The sequence below is a fragment of the Salvelinus fontinalis genome, chromosome 11 (assembly GCF_029448725.1).
Source record: "Salvelinus fontinalis isolate EN_2023a chromosome 11, ASM2944872v1, whole genome shotgun sequence".
Classification (NCBI taxonomy): domain Eukaryota; kingdom Metazoa; phylum Chordata; class Actinopteri; order Salmoniformes; family Salmonidae; genus Salvelinus; species Salvelinus fontinalis.
In genome coordinates, this window is record NC_074675.1 from 22,933,478 (window position 1) to 22,942,349 (window position 8,872).

Sequence of the window (8,872 nt, forward strand, 5' to 3'; positions counted from 1 at the left end):
TCTCTCCAGAGATGTTCGATCGGGTTCAAGTCCGGGCTCTGGCTGGGCCTCTGTCATGAGAATTATGTTTTCGATGTTCATAAACCAATTCAATGAAACTACTCAGTCTGCTAATCAGGATTTGTAAGATACTGATTGAAATGAAACAGACAGAGGCCCAGCTAAAATAGTCAATAAGGTTTATTCACGAGAGCGCTGGTTAGTTGGACAAAACCATTCATTTTATACTGGCTTCTTACGCGCATACTTTCACACACAAACAGAATTCATACGCACATACTGTCCTGCTACCCAGCCGACAAAGATTAGGGGCGTCCGTGAGAATCACTCCCCGTCCTCCCTCAAGATAGGGAGACCCTGGGAAGTACTCTCAGTGGCCCCCCAGCCAAGGTCGTCACCGAATCTTGCTCAGACAGTCTGTTTTTAAGATACTATAATAGACATTGTTCCAGTTATATTGTTTTACCCTAAATCTGACTAAAACTACACAACTCATTAATTATACTTTTACTGACTAAACCTAAACAAACCCATCAGATAATAAATGTATGATTCTAATCAATTTCATACAGTTATAAGGTTTCAGAGTGGGAATTATTTCAGCATTATCGTTCAACATTTAAATTACTTTAACAATCCACCCTTAATGACTAAATAATACACACTAATACATCAAACACTATATGGAAACATAAATGGTATCCAAGAACATTTCAAACCAATACATGTATATACACTGCTCAAAAAAATAAAGGGAACACTTAAACAACACAATGTAACTCCAAGTCAATCACACTTCTGTGAAATCAAACTGTCCACTTAGGAAGCAACACTGATTGACAATAAAGTTCACATGCTGTTGTGCAAATGGAATAGACAAAAGGTGGAAATTATAGGCAATTAGCAAGACACCCCCCAAAACAGGAGTGATTCTGCAGGTGGTGACCACAGACCACTTCTCAGTTCCTATGCTTCCTGGATGATGTTTTGGTCACTTTTGAATGCTGGCGGTGCTCTCACTCTAGTGGTAGCATGAGACGGAGTCTACAACCCACACAAGTGGCTCAGGTAGTGCAGTTCATCCAGGATGGCACATCAATGCGAACTGTGGCAAAAAGGTTTCCTGTGTCTGTCAGCGTAGTGTCGAGAGCATGCAGGCGCTACCAGGAGACAGGCCAGTACATCAGGAGACGTGGAGGAGGCCATAGGAGGGCAACAACCCAGCAGCAGGACCGGTACCTCCGCCTTTGTGCAAGGAGCCACCGGAGGACAACAACACAGCGAGATGCAACAATTCAAAAATGTTTCTGTCAATAATGACCTTTGGCTTGTGATGTGATTGGTCTGAAGCCAAATCCAAACTGGCTTCCCTTGACACTTAATTTTGGTGCCCCTGTAGCATTCACAGTTTAGCTCCACGCTGTGTGTTTTTATCAATGGAGGTCAAATGCTTTCTGGCTTCTCTTGCATTCAATGCTACGGGCGGCAACAATATCATACTCTTTCTGACCAGACAGCATCAGATATATACACTACACTTACTGGGACTGAGGGGCGCTGTTTTGTTTATTCGGATGCTTTCTCTGGTGAGATACATTCAGCCTCTTGCGAATTGAAGGCAATTTATGAAACACAGAGAGACAAAAGATACTTTATTTTGTATGTTTTTTTGGTCATTTTTAATGTAATTTTTTGGGGGGAAGCTTGGCTTCCCTTGGCCCCCATGAATACACACTGTAACGGCAGTCTAGCTCTTCCTCCTCCTCGGACGAGGAGAGGAGAGAAGGATCGGAGGACCAATGTGCAGCGTGGTAATTTTCCATGAATTTAATTAACACAAAGACAAGATACTGACAAACTAATACAAAACAACAAACGACCGTGAAGCTACAAACAAAAGTGCAATACACAAGCTACTAACGTTAGACATAGACACTGTACAAAATAACAAACAAACTAACCGTCACAGTCCTAGCTGGTGCAGACAAAACACAAAGACAGGAAACAACCACCCACAATCCCCAACACAAAACAAGCCACCTATATATGATTCTCAATCAGGGACAACGATTGACAGCTGTCTCTGATTGAGAACCATATTAGGCTGAACACAGAAACAGACGAACTAGACACACAACATAGAATTCCCACCCAGCTCACGTCCTGACCAACATTAAACAAGCAAAACACATAAGAACTCTGGTCAGGACGTTTGAGCCGTTCTTGCCATAATATGGACTTGGTATTTTATGTATTCCAGGTGACTATCTCATGAAGCTGGTTGAGAGAATGCCAAGAGTGTAGAAAAGCTGTCATCAATTTCTGAAGAATATAAAATATAAATATATTTTAACTGTAACTCAGTAAAATCGTTGAAATTGTTGTATGTTGCGTTTATATTTTTGTTTAGCGTAAAATCATTTGGGACATATCAATAAGCCCCATTGGACTCTTTAAAAGGTGCAGTGTTCCTATTTTTCACCTGAGGGTGACAGTGTTGTGGAGGCAGTGAATGTATCCTCTCTCTGTGTGGGAGCTGACAATGTCAACTTTGTCAGAGGCATTGTGTAGAAGGCTCTGCAAATTGTTTTTGTTATCAGCAACAGTTGTCTGAAGCAAGTGGCAGGCTATAGCCTCTGCATGCCCCACTTCACAAACAACATAAAAGGAAGATAAAGGTGATGCTTGGCTGTGGTGCTTGGCTGTTGCTGTAGTATACTCCAGTGCCAACCCCCTCATCTTCCCACATACAGTAAAGCTCCAAATATTCACAACACCAACCACCACCCGCCCATGCCAGACCAACTGACAGCCCATGATGCACTGCTTTAGGCAGGCACTTTCGTTCTTCTCGCAGGCTCTCATTTAGTTGCTTCAGTTCGTAGGCTAAAACCAAACCTCTCTCAACCCTAAACAAAAGGCCTTGTGACTCTGGTTGTGTGGCAACGTTTAACCCCCCTGCAGTGGAGTCCTGGTGATGTTGCTCTGAGACCTTGCTAATTGAGAAGCAGCAGACTGGCAAGCCGCAAGGCTGGATGCGCTCAGATTAAACAGAACCTTGTCTCTTTCCCTGTAGCCAAGGCATGGTCTTACTGGGATAAGGACAAGAGCAAGGCCCGCCTGCCTTTTGCCCCTGCTCCAGTACATGTCCATGGAATTAAAGGAAAGCCTAGAGGGGTATCCATGTACTGTAGAAATAGGGAATTGAAAAAAATTGAATGACGCTTTGATGTTGTGGTGTATGGTTTTGATTTGATTGCTGTGTGAATACAGAATAAACATTGTGTAACATGTAATGACAATGAGATACACATGTTTGTGTCCTGATCAGGTCGTTTCAAGCCTAATATATCGGAGCTCCCACAGACTCCACAGTTTATTGTAACTTATGCAATTTGAATAGTGATCCTGCTTTATTTTCACCCCTGAAGCATGGAAGAATCTAGTTGAAACACAATTTGAAACTGTATATTTTGTTTGGAAGGATAGTATAATCGGCTAGACGTTCTTTACCATTCGGCCATCAGATTTGCCACCAATGCTCCTTATAGGACACATCACTGCACTCTATACTCCTCTGTAAACTGGTCATCTCTGTATACCCGTCGCAAGACCCACTGGTTGATGCTTATTTATAAAACTCTCTTAGGCCTCACTCCTCCCTATCTGAGATATCTACTGCAGCCCTCATCCTCCACATACAACACCCGTTCTGCTAGTCACATTCTGTTAAAGGTCCCCAAAGCACACACATCCCTGGGTCGCTCCTCTTTTCAGTTTACAGCAGCTAGCGACTGGAACGAGCTGCAACAAACACTCAAACTGGACAGTTTTATCTCAATCTCTTCATTCGAAGACTCAATCATGGACACTCTTACTGACAGTTGTGGCTGCTTAGCGTGATGTATTGTTGTCTCTACCTTCTTGCACTTTGTGCTGTTGTCTGCGCCCAATAATGTTTGTACCATGTTTTGATGCTACCATGTTGTTGTTATGTTGTGTTTCTACCGTGCTGTGTTAGCAAGGTAGCAACACATGACATGTTGTTGTCTTAGGTCTCTCTTTATGTAGTGTTGTGTTGTCTCTCTTGTTTGATGTGTGTTTTGTCCTATATTTATATTGTATTATTTATTTATTTATTAAATTCCAGGGCCCCGTCCCCGCAGGAGGCCTTTTGCCTTTTGGTAGGCCATCATTGTAAATATGAATTTGTTCTTAACTGACTTGCCTAGTTAAATAAAGGTTAAATAAAAATCATCCTTTTGTCTGTCAATTTCAATTTAGCTTTTATTTAACTAGGCAAGTCAGTTAAGAACAAATTCTTCTTATTTACAATGACGGCCTAGGAACAGTGGGTTAACTGCCTTGTTCAGGGGCAGAACGACATATTTTGACCTTGTTAGCTCGGGGATTCAATCTAGCAACCTTTCGGTTACTTGCCCAATGCTTTAACCACTAGTCTACCTGCCGACCCTAACCACTAGGCTACCTGCCGACCCTAACCACTAGTCTACCTGCCGACCCTAACCACTAGTCTACCTGCCGACCCTAACCACTAGGCTACCTGCCGACCCTAACCACTAGTCTACCTGCCGACCCTAACCACTAGGCTACCTGCCGGCCCTAACCACTAGTCTACCTGTCGACCCTAACCACTAGTCTACCTGCCGACCCTAACCACTAGGCTACCTGCCAACCCTAACCACTAGTCTACCTGCCGACCCTAAATTAGTCATATGTATGGGATACACATGGTATACAACTGTCCAACGAAGTGCTTACTTGCAGGTTCCTTCTCGACAATGCAACAAGAATAAGAAATAATCAAAATTAAGAATACGAACAGAAAGTAAATGGCAGTAGAATAGAATAAGACATTTTAGCATAAGTATAATACAGGAAGGCACAATTTATAGTTCAATATTGACATGTGTTTTGGGGAAGGGGAATTGGGGAGCAAGTGTTTAAATTGTGCAGTATTTAGCAATCGTAATACAAGTCTGGTAGCAGCAGTTATGATGTGTGTGTCACATGAATGTATATACACTGACTATACAAAACATTAAGAACACCTGCTCTTTCCAATTGAGACATGAACTGTGTATGTGTGCCATTCAGAGGGTAAATGTGCAAGACAAAATATTTGTGCTTTTGAACGGGGTATGGTAGTAGGTGCTAGGCACACTGATTTGTGCCAAGAATGGCAATGCTGCAGGGTTTTTCACGCTCAACAGTTTCCTGTGTGTATCAGGAATGGTCCACCACCCAAAGGACATCCAGCCAACTTGACACAACTGTGGGAAGCATTGAAGTCAACATGGGCCAGTTCCCTGTGGAACGCTTTCGACACCTGTAGAGTCCATGCCCCGAAGAATTGAGGCTGTTCTGAGGGCAAAAGGGGGAGGATGCAACTCAATACTAGGAAGATGTTCCTAACGTTTGGTGTGTGTGTGTGTGTGTGTGTGTGTGTGTGTGTGTGTGTGTGTGTGTGTGTGTGTGTGTGTGTGTGTGTGTGTGTGTGTGTGTGTGTGTGTGTGTGTGTGTGTGTGTGTGTGTGTGTGTGTGTGTGTGTGTGTGTGTGTGTGTGTGTGTGTGTGTGTGTAGATGAGTGTATATCTGTGTGTGTGTGTGCTAAGGTGCAGAGAGTCAGTGCAGGTGATCAGTCCAGTTCAAGGTTTCAGCAGACTGATGGTTTGTACATAGAAACTGTATCTGAGCCTGTTGGTATCAGACCTCATGCTCTGACACCATCTGCCCGACGGTAAGGGAGTGAGCAGCTCGTGGCTAGGGTGTGTGGGGTCCTTGATGATGCTACGGGCCTTCCCCAGGCACGGTTTTGGTTAGATGTTCTGGATGGGTGGGAGCACGGTCCCAGGGATGTACTTGGCCAACTACACCACCCGCTGGAGGGCCTTGCGGTCATTGACAGAGCAATTCCCGTACCTGGCTGTGATGCAACCGGTCAGGACGCTCTCGATGGTGCAGTATTTGGAGAGGACCTGGGATGGCATGCCGAATTTCTTCAGCTGCCTTAGGAATTAGAGACGCTGTTACTCCCTCTTGACAAGAGTGGTGGTGGTGTTGGTCCATGTCAAGTCCTCTGTGATGTGGACGCAGACTAACTTAAACGAATGGTTATCAGACCTACAACCGTGGTGTCGACAGAAAACTTTGCCACTCCTTTCGTTTGTCTCTGTTTTCGTTTCTGTCTGTCGGTCTGTCTAAAATGTGTTTCCCAAACTCCTCATGGTGGTCATAGGAGGCAGCTAGCCACTCTGGTGGAACAAACCAGCGACAGGGTGGTAATCTCTCTCTCTCCACCTCTCTCTCCACCTCTCTCTCTCTCTCTCTCTCTCTCTCTCTCTCTCTCTCTCTCTCTCTCTCTCTCTCAAATGATCTATATCCCACTTCTGCACTCTTCACTTACTTGTTCTCTCTCTCGTTCTCCCTCCTCCTGTTTAAGGGCCAATTTCTCCCCTTTACCTGATTCTACACCTGGTGACTGTTCTGTTATTGTTCTCATCCATTTACCTTTCTCAGGCTCAGGGCTAGATGTCACGACAATTAAACAGAGCTTCTGGGCCAGCAGTAGTCTGCCATATGTTATTGAATCTCTAGTCTCCTTTAGCTTCCCTACATTTATCACAAGAGCCTGACATTAAAACCCATGAAGTTATTGTCCAAGGTGCGCTAAAGCTGCATTTATTGGGGTCTGACTTCGTGTTCCCTCTCGCTGAGTTGGCCAATAGTGTGGAGGTGTAAATGAACTCATGTTATTATGCATTAACACCTTCTGTTGGGAATGAATGGGAGTTATATTGTGAATAGAACAGGAGTGGTGTTGAAGAACATGCGATTGATGTCATGTACATTCTGAGAGCGTCTATTTTAGATGCTAATGAAACACATATTTTTTTCACACAGAATAGATAATTAGTGGTGTGTTTGTGGTATGTGTGTGTGAGAGAGAGCGAGAGAGGGACAGACAGACTGAGAGAGAGAGGGGGGTAGAGAGAGAGAGGGACAGACAGACAAAGAGAGAGAGAGAGAGAGAGAGAGGGTAATGTGATGTGTGTGTCCTTAGCTAGTGAGCTCCTTTCCTGTTTTGAAAAATTTGCCTCTTACTCATCTCTCTCTCACTCCCCCTCTCTCCCTTTATTTCCCTCCCTCTCTCTGTCTTTTCTCCCCTGTTTTATCTATCCTCTGACACTTTGTGTCTGTCGGATTAGCACCTTTAGTTCCCCACCTTTCTCAGTAGACAGGTGGGGAACATCATTAGAGCTCCACAAATAGTCTTGGCAAGCTCATCAGTGGGAGAGAGGTGTCACTTTAAAAAACACAATGTTATACATTGGAGTCATGCGATGGTTACGTCATACACTGCTACCCCGAGGCCCAGGCGGAAAAATGTTCTCAGCTAGAGAGAGTTAGAGAGAGAGAGAGAAATTAGTGTGGAAACTAGGCTCATATCTGCATTGGGATCCTTTTTCAATCATAATTAATGGGTTGTTTTTGTTTTCAAACCAGTCATTTTACTTTCTCTCAAGAGTAGTGATTGCTGAATGATACATTGTTGTGTAGCACTCATAGGGTGATATTTCTTGTACAATCAATCATCGGAAGGAAAGCTGCCGTCAAGGCTCCACTTGATAAAACGCGGCGCAACAGTCTGACGGGAGATCAGTCTTCATACACGGCAATTTGAAATCCAAGCGGAGGCAGCATTTTTTTTTACAGCGCTCCTCAGATCAGACTCTCATTTTACAAATAGTCTTGATTCAAACCAAGGGTGCAACTTTGGTTTTAGAAGTGGGGGTGACATTATTATAATAATTTTTTTAAATCCAGTGAGATAAACCCTCCAAGCAGCCTACCCGACCGCTCGGAGACAACCACATGGTCCCAAAGCACACCGTTGCCTCGTTTTGTATCTCCCCCGTCCCCTGTCCCCAGTGAAAGTTGCGCCCCTGATTCAGACACATCAGCCATGTGCATGTTTCAAGATGATGCTCGGTGTGAAATCTCATCACGCATGCTTTTATTCACTGTCAGCTCAGTCGACTGTTGCACCAGGGTGGATCAATCTTTCATTATTTTTTTACCTCAGGGGTCGAATAATAACTTGAGATATTATGCACTTGTAACTCAAACTTTCCCGTTGATCATGTATTGATATCAGTGTAGGATTAGCAGGAATATTGGTGTTGCACACGCTGTTCAGAAGTTATAATTTACCTTGAAAGAACTTCAATCTAAAACTTTTAACCCTCGGGCCCATTGATCTATTCAAGAAGCCTTTTGCCCCCAGAACAGCCTCAATTTTTCGGGACATGGACTCTACAAGTGTCGAAAGCGTTCCACAGGGAACTGGCCTATGTTTCTCTGCCTGTTTTGTGTTTAACTTTGACGTTGACACATTATTTCAAAGACTATTGAATACTTTTGTTTGAGTGTGGACAGCATCCCTTAGTAGAGTAACATTTTTTTAAAAGCTCTTCAATTCCTCACAGCTTCTGATCTGCTCGCTCGATGTTAGACTCACACATAAGTGTGTGTCTGTTTTTTCAGGTAGTATACAGACATTCAGTGTATCACTAGAAGTGTCACTTTGTATAAGGGAGTTTTGTGTGTTTTCTCTGTCTAGCTACCAAATGTTATGCCCATACGCCTCTACTGTTTTATGAACGCATTCTGTTTACCTGGCCTCATCTTCTTAAGGGAATTTAAGAAGCCTTTGAGAACAATGTTCTTTACTTTCAGGGAAAAATGCACTCTAATGGGGTCCGTTGAAGTCAGAAGAATAGAAGTTGTTTTCTGCAGTATACTTTGCAAGTTCGATACTTTTTTTCATGAATATGTGTCACTGCTACTA